The sequence below is a fragment of the Pholcus phalangioides genome, unplaced genomic scaffold (genome assembly GCF_987345545.1).
Source record: "Pholcus phalangioides strain wild (caught in Gottingen) unplaced genomic scaffold, Ppha-v1.0 ptg000009l_1, whole genome shotgun sequence".
Lineage (NCBI taxonomy): Eukaryota > Metazoa > Arthropoda > Arachnida > Araneae > Pholcidae > Pholcus > Pholcus phalangioides.
The window spans coordinates 30,048,887-30,066,016 of record NW_028301602.1 but is presented as its reverse complement, the minus strand read 5'-3'; the positions used below and the strand labels follow the sequence as shown (position 1 = coordinate 30,066,016).

Below are 17,130 nucleotides of genomic sequence, written 5' to 3'. Positions count from 1 at the left end.
TCACTTTAGTGACCCGTGACAAAGTTCAAAGACACGGTCCGTTACACATTTAGAGATCCCTAGAATGACATGTGGCACAGTTATAGAGCACTTAAGCGGCCCCCGGTGCAGTTTTAGATCACTCAAATTACCCGCGGCACATTTCCAGATTACTTAAGTGATCCGCGGCACTGATCACTTGAGTGATGCGTGGCACAGTTCCAGATCATTTAAGCTGCCCACGATACATTTCTAGAGCACTTGAACTGCCCGGACACATTTCGAGATCACTCAAAGGATCTGCGGAACATTTAGAGATTACCAAAAAGGCTCCATAGAGGACTTATCAATAGGGGGAATGTTAGTTCAGGTGCCCACAAACCAGGGAAAGGTTTTTCTCGTTTTTGGCACACCGAGTGTGAGATGCCATTAAGAATATTTCATATTTTTATAAAGGGTTGTTGATGACGTAACCATCATTCAAACCCCCCCCCCCTCCCCCGTTATAAAAAGTCAGCAAATCTGAACCCTACCCTCCCACCCTATCGATGCTGACGTAATACTTGAATGACTCCAAAGAGGGCTGCGGGCTGGGGAAAGGGCTGAGAGACACACACCAGAATATATCACATTTGCATACGAGTATATGTATTGCATTATTACCTCAAACTTGGGGATGTAGGTCATATTGGTGATGTCATAATCATCAAAGACTATCTCAAGTAGTATTTCCTGGCATCTGGATAATTATAAAAAGTATTTTATAATATATACGTACATATAAAAAAATATATATATTATTAAATTATCTTTGATAATTTTGCGTGAGTGGTTGCAACACAAGCATTTTTATAGTCATTGAAATACTCGTTGACTTACTTTTCATTAGTGTATTTAAGAAGTTCGGTCTTGCAATCGTGCTGAAACAAATCGACGTAATAAACGAATTATAAAAATTTTTACGCACTGCTGTATACGTATTACAGGGCATTCCCATGAATTCGTAAATACAGTCGAATCCCGTTGTAACGAATACCGTTATAGCGAAAATCTCGTTTTAACGAACACTTTTTTAATCCTCCCAGATAAGTTTACATAGAAACAATGCATACACCTTTATAACGAAATTTCATTATAACGAAGTGATTTATTCGGTCTCTTGGAGTTCGTTATAACGGGATTTGACTGTAGTTTTAAAATTCATAAAAATGTATTGAAATATGATAATTACTGTATCTGAATGCAGTTTGTGGAAAAATTATTCTCGCGAAGGGGAATTCCTTTTATTTTTTGTACCAAAAAAGTTTCATTTTTTGAAATTTCTGAAATTTAGTTCAAATTTTTGTCAATAGGGAGAGGTACACGAAAGCAAATCACTGGTAATATGCAAATCAAAGTCCTTAAAAATGCTGGGTGTTCGTTTGGTTACCAGATTAGATAACCACGAAAGGAGGACGCTAGTGTACATGTACTCTTGCACCCTTGGTAACATCACTTTTTTTAATTTTCACAATAGATGGCGTCACTAAATTGGCCAAATATAACCCGCCGCCACAATTTTTCCCAGCTAAAACAGCACCGCCAAAAAAGAGCAAAAAAATTATCTTTGAATACATTGTTTCCACCGTCTTCTCATTTTTATTGCGTTACCTGGAGCATGGAGAAAGGTTTTCCTTGGCAAACAACCTTGTCTTATGTTAAATTTGTTGACGCTTCTGAAAGCTTAGCCTTCTTTTAAGCTCTATCCCCAGAATATTTATTTTTCTTCAGGTAGCGTTGCTTTTTTTTGTCAGAAGTCCCCAGTAGCACAACGATATAGTACAATATCTGGACCATATCGTTATATATCGAAATGTCAGAGGAATATCAGATGTCATAACTATGATATAGAACGATCTCGTCTTATATGGTGCAAATTATTTATTATGTTAATTGATCAAATCTTTAATTTTTCAGCCGAATATGTATTTGATTCCATGTGAATAATCTCTACTTTGAAGGACAACAACTCGGGGCAATAAATTATTTTAATATAGTTTGAAAAACATAGATCTATATCGTGCACCTGACAAAGATCTATATCAGATTCTCGATATAGACCTGGTATAGATCTATCAAAGACGACAAAGCTCTATATCCTGAGCATGACATACATCTATATCGTGAACCTGACAAAGATATATATCAGATACACAATATGCTGATATATCACCATATTGTGTGCCTTTAAATAAAAATATTGCCTTGAAATAAAAATTTGGAGAAAATTTAAAGTCGAGTGTACAATTTTTTGTTTGAATTGAAATTAAAAACATTTGAATTTTTCATATGAAATTTTGATTTTAATAGGATTAATTATGTTGATATATCAAAATCATTTCGTCAGTTATGATTGAATCCTTACTGTGTATGTTTTACATCGTAGATGTTGGTATTTTAGAAGGAGTGAGAACTTATCCACTCTAACTTTAATTGCCACTTTATAATTGCACATATTTTTTAATTAAAAAAAATTGCTTTTGTTTTTGTTGTATGTGTGTTTTTCTTAAAATTATTTATTTTTTTCCTTTGATGTTTTCATTTTTACCATACTTTAAAAAATATGCATCACAAAAGAGTTAAAATTGTCATTCTGTATTTTTTGTTTTATTAGCATATAAATTAATAATTTTAAATAAATATAGTACACAATACATTAATTTGTTTCTTGTGTTTTTTGTATTATATATAATTTCCTCAATTATAATATAATTTTTCTATTATCTGCCTCAAAATGATAAATATGTCTCACAATTTCTATTTTGTAATTTTTGTGCAGACATGAAAATGAATAAATTTGATTGAAAATATAAGTAAAAAAAATATCACTTGTAATTTAATGTTATAATACGAAACTGTAACCAGTGCTGTAGTGGTGGGTTGGTAAGATACAGAGTTAGAGATGGGAAGAGTTCAGGGTACACGGGTTCAAGTCCACCCACCTCCAAATAATTACACTTTTTTTTTTCCCGAAAGGGCGCCATCTATCGTCCAAAATGTGAACTATTTGAATATATCACATTCACGATATAGATCTATTTATCTCCGACTATGCCTTTTTTAGCCAGAACGATATCGTGGCCCGATATAGATCTATATTGGAAACTGAAATTTTACGATATAGATCTATATCTTTGTGCTACTTGGGGTGATTTGTCATACGAATCAGCACTGAGTGTTGTTTGCATCCCATTTTCCTTATTTGTGAATGGAAGAGGTCACACTCCGTCCCTCCCCAGTTCAGTATAAGGCATTAGCTGTTGGTAAGAAAACAGTGGTATTCAGAGGTGCATTTATGGTTTTTCCACCTGTGGGCTACACTAATTTTGCCCCCCCCCCCACTTTTGTAAAAGTTCCATTCTAGTCTGATTTTCTTGACTGTTCTTTCCTCGAATTCACCACCCTGTGCTCGGGGCCACTTGCCCCGAGCCCCCTCCCACTCCTGTTTCTCTGCATCTTCACTGTATTTCTATAGTCACGTACTTGCACATTGTTTTAGTCACTCGCATGCTTGCTCACTGTTTTGGTCATTCACATGCTGGCGCACTGTTTTGGTCATTCACAATCTTGCTCACGTTTTAAGTCACTCTTTTTTAGTCATTCACATGTTTGCATACTGATTCATATTTTCGCACACTGTTTTGGGGATATAGTAACATAAGCTCGATGAAGCTTTACTTATAGCTCAGTGCCTAGAGCTCGAAACAATCCTTGTAATGCGCATGCGCTCCAAAAAGCATTATTGGTGAAGTTGTTTTAATTCAGCCACGAATAGCCAGCTGAAGTTTTCGGACACGGAACAAAGGTTCAGGTCCGATCACTCCTGCTGTACTAGTTTAAAGTGCCCTCTATCGACAAAAATTTGAATTATTTTTTCCCCTGTATTCGAAAAAATCCTCTTCGTGATAATAACTTTTTTCGCGAACCGCATTCAAATACACCAATTCCTTCAATTTTTATGAATTTTTAAACCGTTTACGAATTTATGGGACACCCTGTACCATTTTTTCATGCAAAAAATTGATTTTTCTTCGCATTCATTGTAATTATTAGCGTTTCCGGAAATTTCACCGGCAACAGTTCGCCACTGAAAGATCGAATTGGCGACCGAGCAAGTGAGAGAGTGGATAAGCGAAAGGGTGATCGAGAAAGTGAGTAGCTAAGCGAGGGAGCAATTGACTGCGTGCGTGAGTGCGAATGTGACTGAGGGAGTGAGTGAAGCGATTGAGAAAGGGAGTGAGAAGGTGAGTGAGTGAGTGCATGGCCCCCACATCCTGGAGCAGGGCCCCTAGGATGGGACCTTTGGCGGGCCCCTTCATAGTGAATTTATGGCTTGAAAAAAGAAAAAAATATGAGAATCATCCTGGGCCCCAGGGATGGAGCCCTGTCAGCCTCCCCCTTGTGGGGGCCATGCGTGAGTGAGAAGGTGAGTGAGAGGGTGAGTGAGCGAATAAGAATGTGAGTAAGTGAGTGAGAATGTGAGTATGTGAGTGAGAATGTGAGTAAGTGAGCGAGCGAATAAGAATGTGAGTAAGTGAGTGAGCGAATAAGAATGTGAGTAAGTGAGTGGTAATGTAAGTGAGTTAGAATGTAACTGAGAGTGAAAAGGTGAGTGAGTAATTTAATGAGCGAGTGAGAAATTGAAATTGAGAGAGTGAGTAAACGAATGAAAGAGTGAGGAGGTGCGTGAGTGAGTGAGCAAGTAATTCAACGAACAAGTGATTGAGTGTGCGAATGAGAGAGTGATTGAATGGACAATGAATGACAGGGTGGTGAGCAAGTGATTCAGCAAGCGAATGAGGAAGTAACCGAATAAGTGAGAAAGTGTGCGAGTCAGTGACGAAGTGATCGGGTGTTGAGCACATAATTGAGTTAATGACCTAGTCAGTGAGCAAGTGACAGTGTCAATAAGGAAATGAGTGAGCGAAGGGGAATGAAAGTTAGTGAGCAAATCAACAACTCCCTTGTTCTCTCTCACTTGCTCACTCGCTGAAATGCTCCCTCTTCCTTTGTTCCCTCATTTCCTTACTAAATAACTCACTTGCTGACTCATTTCCTCGCTAACTTGTTTGCTCAATAATTAGGGGTTGCTCATTCACTTATTTTTTCTCTCACTCAATTTCTCACTTGCTGGCTAACTCGTTCACATGCTCAATCTTTCATTCATTTGCTCATTCACTTTCTTCGTCACTAATCACTCTCGGACTGTCACTCGCTCGTTCTGGTGAACTGTCGTCGGTCACGGAATTCTCCGTGAATCCATTATGATTATTAGTATAGTAATAATAATATTAATTATACTCACAGACTTGGCTTTTTGTACGTGTTCCTATGAGAAGAGAAAACAACAATTAAAATGAAAAACTTTGGCAATTAATAACAATAATAATGTCACTATTGTATGCACTGTATTGTGATAAAAATTTACGAAGGAATTAGAAATTTAGAAATTATTTATATACTCACTTCCAACCCGAACCCTGGCATTATTGCCTGAAGAAAAGTTTGTAAAGAATATAATTAATGCACGCAATACATCAACATTATTTTACGTATATTGTACATTTAATTGATCAAAGTACAGTCAAACCTCGTTAATGAGTCACTCTTGGGAGAGAAAAAATATGACTTGATAAGCGGAGTGACTCGTTAAACGGAGTAAGCCATAGCTGTGCCAATTCCTGCCTGAGGATAATTGGGACTTCCAAACAGTGATCCGGTAAGCGGATTGACGTGTTAACCGGGTGACGCACTAACGAGGTTTGACTATACATCTTAAATACGGGACATCGCCAATTCATGCAAAAAAAATAATGTTAATAAATATCCCTTGGCGAGAAATACAGTGCTACAGCAAGCCTGCAGTGATTTGACATGTATTTCACGGAAGGGAAGGGGGAATAGGGAATACAGTAAAACCTCTCTTTTGTGGACAACGGCGAGACAAAGAAGTTTGTAAAAGAGGGATGACCGTTAATCAGGGGTTGGAAATGCATACTTTTATTATACAAGGGGAAATTATAAAGGCCGTGAAATAGGGGTGACCACATCTGAGGGATGTCCGTCCTTGTATAAAAAAAGGCCGGCATTACACTGTAAAAGTGCTTTCATAAAACTTGAAAAATCCAACCAATGAACTGATCGGTTATATTCGAGCAAATGCAACCAATAAGCACATCTGTTATATTCGAGCAAACTTAACTAATCCGCCTATGCATTTGGTTGCATATCCGCTATGGTTGCATTTTTCAAGTTTTATAAACGAACTTTTACCAAACTCGAAAAATGCAACGAATAAGCGCATCGCTTACATTTGAGCGAATGTAACCGATGCGCTTATTGGTTGCATTTTCCGAGTTTGATAAAAGACCATTATAGTGTAATGTCGGCCTAAAAGATATTCTAAAAGGTATGTGCTCCATAGCGAAATTCCATCTCGCAGACATTTATGCATAGACATAAGATTGGTTATATTATATCTACGCTCTTTTTTATGAGGTCGTTCCTCTCAAAAATTGCACAAAAATGAAAGCAAGTTCAAGCCGGGACGATTGATCACACTGTTTCGGGTAGAATTATGCAAAAATAAGCAAACGCTGCCATCTGTATATTTTAAAAATAATAAATGCGTTGAGTATAGTACACGTAAACATCCGCTAACCAAAAAAAGTCATTTGCGACGCTAAGCTTGACTGAGGAAAAATTGTTTGCCTCAGCTCATCATCCATTAAAAATATAATTAATGAAAATTCTTAAATAATAAAAACAATTCATAGAGATAGTTATTTTATTAAGAAAAATATGAGCAAACCGTAACAAAAAACTATCAATCACTCACCATATTTGTAACTATATCCACAAGATTATCCTCGATGTTTAAGGTATATTCAATGGAGCTGGTAATAAAATAATATAAATTCTTGAAATAAAATTCCTGTGAATACAAATACATTCTTACACTGAAACAATCATTTTCATATAGTTTCTTTTTTTTTCTTTTATTAATTATTATTAAAATGCAATTGCCCGAATTTCGAAGAAGGTTTCGATTGCCGCACAAAAATGTAATAATAATTCAGTTATAATACTCACTCACAAGGCTGATTATACGAGTTTAACAGCAATGAACAATTATCGGAGAAACTGTTGGCTATATAAAAGAATGAAAATGAATCTATTAGTGTGTTTCGGAAAGGTTATTGTGGAAATTTGTTAATATTATATTATTTTTCTCTCGGCGTTATTAATTCACTTTTGTTATCACTAATAATTTGAGTTTATAACGGAAAACACAAACATTTTCGGGTTTTTTATTTACTTTTTTTCTTTGTATTATTATTATCAGATGTATTATTTAAACCTCAGCGTGTTCTCATCATTAAGGGATGAATGATTCTAATTACCGTATATACTCGTGTATAAGCCGAGTTTTTTTTGTGGAAAAATTCGTTCCTCAAGTGGGGGGGGGGGGTCGGCTTATACTCGGGTCAGTTTTTGATGAGAAAATATCGGCCCTCCGCAGTCAGTAGTAATTTTTGTAGCAGTGTTCGAGAAACCGGCATTATTGGTATGCGATATGTTTAAGCCCCACAGAACTGATAATGTCAAAACCGAGGCAAAGAAATCGAAAACATCATTGACTTTGATACCAGGTGGGCTAACGTCGATTGTACAGCCTTTAGATGTGAACATCGAAAAGCCTCTCAAAGACTATTTAAGGAATTTATGGATCGAATGGATGAGTTCTGATGATAAAGAAACTACAAAAAGTAGAGCCTTGAAGAAACCTGACATTGGCCTAGTGTGCCAATGGGTACATGAGGAGTGGAATTCTGTTTCCACCGAAATTATCATCCGATCCTTCAAAAGGTGTTGCATTAGCAATGGGATGGATGGAACTGAAGATGACATCCTCTTTGAAAGTGACAATGGCGATGCCAGCCCAGATGAAGATAAAAATGAAGATGCCGCACCCCCTATGATGATCTGATGGATTACCATGAGCTTGGAGACTTAGACGAAACGGATTAAAAAGTTTGAATCGTTTTCTGTTGTAAATTTCCGTAAGCTGTTCATTTTGCATGAAAATATATTCAATTTTTTTTCTCTGAAACGCACGGATTTTTCGGGGGTCGGCTTATACACGGGTTTTCAATTTATTGCGGTTTTGGTGGTGCTGAAGTGGGAGGGGGGGGGTCGGCTTATACACGAGTATATACGGTATCTTAAATTTTTTTTGTCAAAGGAATTTTTTTTAAATGAATTTCTGAAAATGACGTGCAGATGGCGTACGCATTTAAATTCTAGAGTTTTTTAATTATTCTCTATTTTCTAACAGGCTTACTTGTTCTTTGTGGGAGGATTGTGCATCGTTGAGTGGTTGGTTAGGGTTACCAACCGTCTTCATTTAGGAGAATACGTCCTCCTTTTTATGTCATTTCAAGCGTCCTCCTATGTTTCGGAAAATTCAATTTTGTATCCTCCTTTTCAGGTTTCCGGAATTATTTTTCCTGGGGAAATTTTTTTCCTCCACTTTGAAACATATATTTCTTCATTGATATGAATGTTTTTGTGCTCCCCCCCCCCCCCACACGCATTCACCAATAGCCACCTGAAATTCTCATAATTTTTCTCGTTTCTGCTTTTTTTTGGCTGTTCTGTTTTAGAGTTCGGGAAAATTATTGCTGTGGCCGGTTTTACTAGTCCAAATAGTGGCGCCGTCTATTGGAAAAATTTGGATAAGTGACGTCACTAAGAATGCGTGCGCAGACTTTCCAGTCTTCGGATCTGGTAACCCTGGTGGTGGTAGAGTTCCTATCTACCCGCAATCACTATTTTGTTGGTGATTGTGAGTTCGAATCTAGATTTCGATTCTATTGTACAATGAGAAACCTGTACGAACGGAACTTTAAGAGACTGAAATAATATTCCATTTTCACTGAGCTATAAGGCCGAGATTACACTATAAAAGTTTGTTAAAAGTACATTTATAAAACTTGAGAAATGCCACCAATAAGATTATCGGTTACATTCTAGAAAATGCAACCGATGATCTTATTGGTAGGATTTTTCAAGTTTTATAAAAGGACTTTTATTAAACTTTTATGGTGTAATCCAGAACGAATTAGCTTCGTTAGCCGAGGTATCACTGCATTTGCAACCCATGAGTTAGTGCATCTAAGGGGTCATTCAAGTATTGCGTCAGCATCGGGGGGGGGGGGTCGAATTTGCTGACTTTTGATGACGGGGGGGGAGGGGGGTTTGAAGGTTGCTTACGTCATAAACCACCCCTTTTTGAAGATATGAAATATTCTAAGCTGCTGACGAAATTTTGCTGACAGGGGGGGGAAGGTCAGTGTTTTGTTGACAAGGGGGGGGGGTCAAAAATGGCTGAAAATCTGCTTAAGTAATACTTGAATGGCTCCTAATTTTCACAAAAAACAACTGAGAAAAAAGGAAATATTTTTACGCATCCCGTTTTCAGACCAGCTTTTCTGAAACTGTTCTCGCAGCCTAGGGGTCGAGTGTAAGTCATTTCTGAATACTTATACCCAATGAGCAAAGTTTAGGCTGACCATATTTCCTCGAGAAAAATAAGGGAAATCGGGGGGGGGGGTGGGGAGACGAGGCAATGGCAATAGGTGCCGGAAGCTGGGTGACTGAGTCTGTTTGAGTCCCTCCCAATAAATTTTATAAGAAAGCTGAGGCCCCAACTCCCAATTATTAATGAATATACAAAACAACGCACCCCTCCCCCCCCCTTCCTACGTAAGGGCCAGAGTCCCGTACATATAGGACAACTGGAAACTTTCAGCCCTTCAACATTTTCTTAATTTTGCCGCTTTTGGCAGTGGTGTATTTAAAGGAAGGCACAGTGGGCTTTTGCCCGGGCAGCAAGATTGGAGGAGCGGCAAATTTGAGGAATGAGTGGGTTTCATTGAAAATGTGTGGGGAAAAAAATGGGATATTTTTGTTCTTTTTTTTTTTTGTTTAAAAAAAAAGTTTGGACAGCCAAAATTACGGAAAACATGCGAATGTCTCTGAAAATAAGGGTCATACAGTGACTCTACGTATGATATTAGGTAACATGCATCATTATGTTGTCAGGTTTGCTATTATTTAGTCCAGTGTTTCCTCAAGGTGTCCGTCGCGGAGAGCTGGTGAGGCAAATTCTGATGTGTTCCTAGTGTTCACCAATACGCATCTAGATGCGTGATTCACACATCAAAATTCAATTTTATTCCTCGAAATTTCTTTGGGGGAGTGAAACTACTCCTTCAAATTTTAGGTAATCTTTTTAAAGTGTAACTTCTTTAGCCATTGCATTGAAGAGTGAATTTTTGTGAGAGAAAGGAAATTGATCACAAAAAGTGAGACGCTTTCGTTTTTCCCTCAAAACCCATTCCGTGGATAAATGAAGTACTGAGAATCAGAGGGGTTGTGGTTGTAGTGGTGATGGGGGGGGGGGGGTCAATAGACATTCGACCATGTAGGAAAATGATATTGGGTGGGGAGAAATTGGTTTGGACGGTTTTTGTGTCGGACAAAGACAGTTTATTACCTTCCCCTAACCCTCCTTTCCGTGACGCCACACCCCCCCCCCCCCTGGTCACACGAGAGAATATTTCACACGCGAACGCAAGTTTTGTGACATCACAGTGCCAGCGCTCTTAATTAGCTGCGCTGTCATAATGCAGAAAGCCCCCCCCCCCCCCGATGTAGAGCCAACCTCGATTATTACCAGAAATTTTTAGTGAACAAATCCGCCACACATGGGATTTGCAGCGGGTTCAATTATGATTCCATATGACGCCAAACGCATTAGAATTCTATGGTGCGGATGTTGTCTTGGGGTTTAAGGGGATCAATTAGATAAAGTGAGTCAAGTTTGGGGAGGGAAGGTTTAAGAAAGATAAGGAGTCAAAACGAGATCAATCTCATTCAAAATTTCCAAATTCAATTTTAAATAATTTAATTTAATTGAGGTGAGTCACTTGAGAAAGTTCACTTCTATCGTGCCAGATTCTTACGTTGATTCTTTTTAAATAGAGTTGTTTCTCACTGATATACAAAAAAATACCCCCTTAAAATTTTGAAAAGAGGAGGGAAATTACTCTTCAAAATTATATATTTCGGATACTAAATTATATATTCGCACACTGCGTGTGCCTATTCAATAGCCTAAATCAACGTTCCTGAACCTTTCTGAGCCCAAGGACCAGTAAAATGTCTGAAACAATTCAAAGAACTAATTATGTCCCGTATTACGGGACATTTCCTGTAGTTTGGCTGTTCAGATGCTTTTTATTCATTTGTTCCGTTTACCCCCCCCCCCAATGTTTATTTGAATTCGTAATTATCTACTAGAAAAATTGTGAACGAAGTTGATAGTCATAATTTATTTACAATATTATCAAAATTATTGCTAAAAATACAAAATTCTCACATATTTGTCGGGTAATGAAAGTTCAACGATTTTTCCGTGCACCACTTTTCAGTTCACCACGATTTACAGTAGCCCCATAGGCGGTGATAGACTTGGAAGTCTGGGGGGGCACGGCCATTATTGCTGGGGGGGGGCACGATGATGATGATGTCAATTCTTATATACATATTACATTAGATCAGTCGACTCCACCTTTGACATTGAGGGGGCAATGTCCCCCCCACGCTCCCCCCCCCCCTGTAGCCCATGAGCAGCCCTTAATTTCATTTCAGCAATTTAGCAACAATTGGTTATTTTGCCGACTTATGGCATCGTTTTTGGGGACAATTGGTGATGTTCCGCTCCGTATTTTACTGTATTGAAGGTAAAATTCCTGTATTTTTCTCAATGAGATATGTTCAGCTAGTCATTTGAATGTGCGTGTTCCCCTCTTTTTTTCGTGCATACCTCAATAGATTTTGGTTTACTGTGATTTGTAGAAAGCCCGTCCCCTCTTCAGCAACTTTCGCAATAATTTGCCGTTAATTGCATTTTTCTTTCTACAATAAATGATATTCCGCAAATAGGATGGCGATTTCCTCAATGCGGTATGATGAACCCAAGTACGAGTATGAATGTATAATTTCTATTTGAACACTTATGGATATGACTAATATCAATTCCAACAAATTAATAATTTATGAAGTTTGCCTACGGACCACTTATGCCGTCGCCGCAGACCACCTCTAGGCCGCGGATCATAGGTTGAGAAACGCTGGCCTAAATCAACTTACGATCTCTGCACAACGGTTGCTGATGTGGATAATCTATTTTCCATGGGATGCAACCTCTTCGTTCCAGACTCACGTTGGCTTTGCATTCTTCCAGAACCATCTGCATGTGTGACATGGGAGAAAATGAGATTAGGCCATTTTGTATTTAGGCTATATATACAGGATGATCATAAAATAACTTTGCCGACATACGAGCACCCTAACGGCTGCAAAAAACCAACGAATGCGAATGAAATTCAAGATATAGGTGTTTCTCCGAGTATGCGCTCGAGAATGAAAAGGAAAAACAAAACTCTAGCTCTCGCTGTTACTGCTATAGCAACAAAATTTCGAAGAATTCAAATAACAACATTCACTTTTATGCATTGCAAAATGATTGGCGCAGTAAAAAACCATGAATGGCGTTGGAACGGTACCTGTAGCACCATAAACGCCGGCGCAGGACGCTGATCTGTGTATGTGTCGCGGATTGCCTACGAGACTGCTACTTTACCGTACACTCACCTCGTATCCATTCCTATGCGGAATTTCTAACGAATCGGTGCATGTCGGAATGTGTGTTCTGAGTGTATGTGCGACCCTAACGTGTTTATGTTGTCAGAGTTGCGCTTGCTTCGTGTTCTTGCTGGTGCAGTCAACTGTCTTCCATAATTTGAAATAAAGATGGTAAATGTTTCAATTTTCATGTTATGTATCATGTTGTGGGGTCTTCCTACTCTCTGCGGACCTACAACATGATACTTACTGTGGACCACCTGAATGATTTGGAGCTTTGCCGTGGGCCACTTAAGTGGTCCGGCACAGGCATAACACGATTAGAGAAGTGACAAACCATTGTAAAGGCATATACACGTCTGAAATGCATTGCTAGGGAACCACGATAATAAAAGTAAATGATCCGAAAGTGATTGTTGAGGCCCAAAAACCATTGTTGCCCGACAGTTTTTTTGCCCATTTGGGGCGTTTGCCCTGTTCTGACGAAATTTTAAAGTAGCCTATCGTTCAAGTCGGGTCCAATTTGGTATATATGCAAAATTTGGCGACTATCGATCTCAAATTGTAGATGTGTATAGAGAACATGCGCGCGCGCACACGCACGCACACACAGAAAATTAATTTTATATATATAGATAGATTACAGCGAGAGAGACAGACAGAGAGTGGGGAGGCTTTACCTTTTGAGTTATAGGTCCAACGCTTCCTCTGGCGTACCATTCCGTCATGTAATCCGTACAGTTTGTCTGATACGGAGCTGGCAACAAGTGCTTTTCGCTCTGCAATGAATCACGGTATTTCATTATTGAAATTATGTTATTATACTCCAGTGTATTACGTCAGTGGTTCTCAAACTTTCGGCTCTCGTGGCTACCTTGCCCTAGAGATCAATAGCTCGCGGTCCCCTTACCCCACCCCACCCCCGATAATCATTTACCAATGACCTCACTTAGGCATATTTTACCCCAGTAATTTTATTTAGAAATCGCTCACAGTGACGTTTATTTAGCCATCGTTTACCAGCGGTTTTACTTGACCATCGTTTGCCAGTGTTTTCACTTAGGCACGGTTTGTCAGTGGCATTATAGTTAAAAGAATTGATGGCAGATGGCAGCAATACACATAACAAACACTACACGGAAACAGACCTCACATTAGATTCAGCACACGTACACGCACATTCCAACACGCACCAATTCGTTAGACGTTCCGTAGAGGAATATGGACGAGGTGCACGTGTGGTTTAGTACTAGTCAGGGCCGTCTTAAGAGCATCATGGGGCCCCCGGGCCAAGTGATTTTTCTGAGGCTCTCTCTACCTGGCAAATTCTCGAAAAATTCAACTACTTCTCGTTTTTCTGAGGCCCCTCTCCTCTTGAGGCCCCTGGAAGCGTACCGAATGTTTTTATGCTGGATTTTTGAGCTTCAATAATTCCGTTTCTTGGGTAAAAAAAATGAAACCAACAAATATACAAAAGCCGCCTCAGTCAACTGTCTTCCATAATTTGAAATAAAGATGGTAAATGTTTGAATTTTGATGTTGTGGGGTCTTCTTACTCTCTGTGGACCTACAATTACTTACTGTGGACCACCTGAATGATCTGGAGCTGTGCCGTGGGCCACTTAAGTGGTCCGGGAACTGTGACACGATCACTTAAAGAATCTGTAAATGTGTCACCTGAGTGATTTACAAAATTGAGTTTGAGGTCGCGGGCCACATCAGATGACTCCAAATGTCCCATTTGGCCCGCGGGACATGGGGTTTAGCATGTACTTCTTAAAGTATCCCAGGGCCCTGACTATCCTCTGCCCTGTCTATTCAAGTCAAAATCAGTCCCTGTAATCGGGATTACCTTAGTAGAGCCGCCTCACACTCAGTCATCATTTACCATTGGTTTTATTTACCAGCTGCATTACTCAGCTATCGTTTGCCAGCGGTCTATAACTTAACCATCATATTACCTATCATATATATGTATCAAATGATGACCGCCGTAATTTACAAGTCCCCCACCCAGCGATCATTTCCTAGCGGTTTCCTTGCCTCTAAGGATTATATATCTACAATGCTACTGTCATGGCAGTTGTGCAAATGGTCAGGTAAAGCCTGATTTCTACTAATCATTACGTTGGTATACATCGATTATCCTCGCCACAGTGCAACACGAGACGTACTTGTAAAAGCTTGACGAAGCCCCTGAGAGCCGCGGCGTACAATTTGAGAACCATTGTTTCGTGCTAATCAAAGTAAAAATTGCATTTCGCTGATCATAATAATTGGTATTCATAACATGATTTTCTTTTTTTCAAGACCAAGAGACATAATTGAGCCGACCTGACGTAGTTTGATCTTGTATGACTTGCCACCTTCCAATCCAACACCAGCGGCAAAAGGACTGACTACGGCGTAAGGCGTGTGCACAGCGAACTGTATTGCAGGGCTGCTCGGGTAGTTGAACAGAATTTGCCTGCCCGTTTCATTTTCATTTACTACGTCCGTAACCCACGAATGGAACTTTATCATAATCTCTGTTGAAATAAAAGAAGGTGGAGAGAAATTGAAAAAGCAATCAAAAATAGCTTTGGGGTCATTCAAGTATTACGCCAGCATCGGGGGGGGGGGGGTGGAGGTTCGGAGGTTGCTTACGTCATCAACCACCCTTTTTGAAGATATGAAATATTCTAAGCTGCTGACGAAATTTTGCTGACAAGGGGCGGGGGGGGGGGGGTCAGTGTTTTGCTGACTTTTACTGACAGGGGGGGGGGTCAAAAATGGCTAAAAATCTGCTTATGTAATACTTGAATGGCCCCTTTTTAGTTAACAGCAAAATAATTTTTTTGCCGGTCCGTGACATTTTTCGTCAGAAAAAGGGGGAATTAATTTACGAACTGCAGAAATTAAGCAAATTTCAGAAATGATTTGTGGACCGGCGAAAAAAAAGTAAGTGGGAGAAATAATTTGCCTACCAATAATTTGCCTTACAAAAAATCAGTGAAAGATATAAATAATTTGCCGACCGAGACAAAATGCACACCGTTACTAGGATCAATTTGTGGATCGGCAAAAAAAATAAATGAACTGAAGAAAAATAATTCTGCGGACCGACAAAAAAAATTAATGAATGGAGGAAACGACTCGCGGACCAGCGAAAAATGCATACAGTTACGAAAAGAAATAATTTGCAGACCGGCGAAAATGCGTACAGTAACTAAAAGAAATAATTTGCAGACCGCGGAAAAATGCATACAGTAACTAAAAGAAATAATTTGCAGACCGCGGAAAAATGCATACGGTAACTAAAAGAAATAATTTGCAGACCGCGGAAAAATGCATACGGTAACTAAAAGAAATAATTTGCAGACCGGCGGAAAATGCATACAGTAACTAAAATAAATAATTTGCAGACCGGCGAAAATGCATACAGTAACTAAAAGAAATAATTTGCAGACCGGCGAAAATGCATACAGTAACTAAAAGAAATAATTTGCAGACCGGCGAAAATGCATACAGTAACTAAAAGAAATAATTTGCAGACCGGCGAAAATACATACAGTAACTAAAAGAAATAATTTGCAGACCGCGGAAAAATGCGTACAGTAACTAAAAGAAATAATTTGCAGACTGCGGAAAAATGCATACAGTAACTAAAAGAAATAATTTGCAGACCGGCGAAAATGCATACAGTAACTAAAAGAAATAATTTGCGGACCGGCAAAAAATTAATGAACGGAGGAAATTTAGAGCACAAAAGTAAAATTTGTTGTCAAATTAATGTGCTGGAGATGTTAAAACTATTCCAACAGTTGCTTTAATCTGCCTAAATGCAAAAAAAAATATATATATATATAAATCGTACGTGTACATCATTTTTTGTATTTGAGCCATCTATAATAACTTAAATACAGTGAAACTCCTCTAAGATAGTGTTTCCCAACAGCAGGGCCGCGGCCCGGTACCGGATCCTGACATCATTCATACCGGGCCGCGAGTGATTAGCCGTTTCATTTTCTGTTGGTCGTGTATTTGACCGGGCCTTCGGCTCGCAAAAATGAATGAAACGGGGCCGCGGGCTCGAAAAAGGTTGGGAACGACTACTCTAAGACGGCCACTCAGCGTTTCGCCAAAAAAGTGGCCGTGACCGCCGAATACAGGTTGTATGACAGGAAAAACACATTTCGGGGGGGGGGGCACGTCAAAATTAACGATTTTCAATATCACAAAAAAAATCTCATGCTCAATTTTTTTTTTTGCAATGCGCAAAAGAAACAAAAAAAAAGCCTGATACAAATACAGTGAAATCTCGCTACAACGATAAATCCCCCAAGGAAGTTTCACTTTACATTCACTGTACTTTAAAAACTTCAAAAAATGTAAAAATTCTGGCTTTTTTCCCCCTTC

At 39.0% G+C, this 17,130-nt stretch overlaps 1 long non-coding RNA gene across 1 annotated transcript; it reads right to left on the bottom strand.

Annotated features, from left to right (window-relative positions):
- Positions 1–5,323: 5,323 nt before the first annotated feature.
- LOC149082674 (uncharacterized) lies at positions 5,324–6,908 on the bottom strand. The gene is made up of 3 exons (XR_016193315.1): positions 6,857–6,908; positions 5,485–5,511; positions 5,324–5,347 (listed from the first exon to the last, which is right to left on the bottom strand). It is a non-coding gene; the product is annotated as an uncharacterized LOC149082674 (long non-coding RNA).
- Between the last annotated feature and the right edge of the window lie 10,222 nt (positions 6,909–17,130).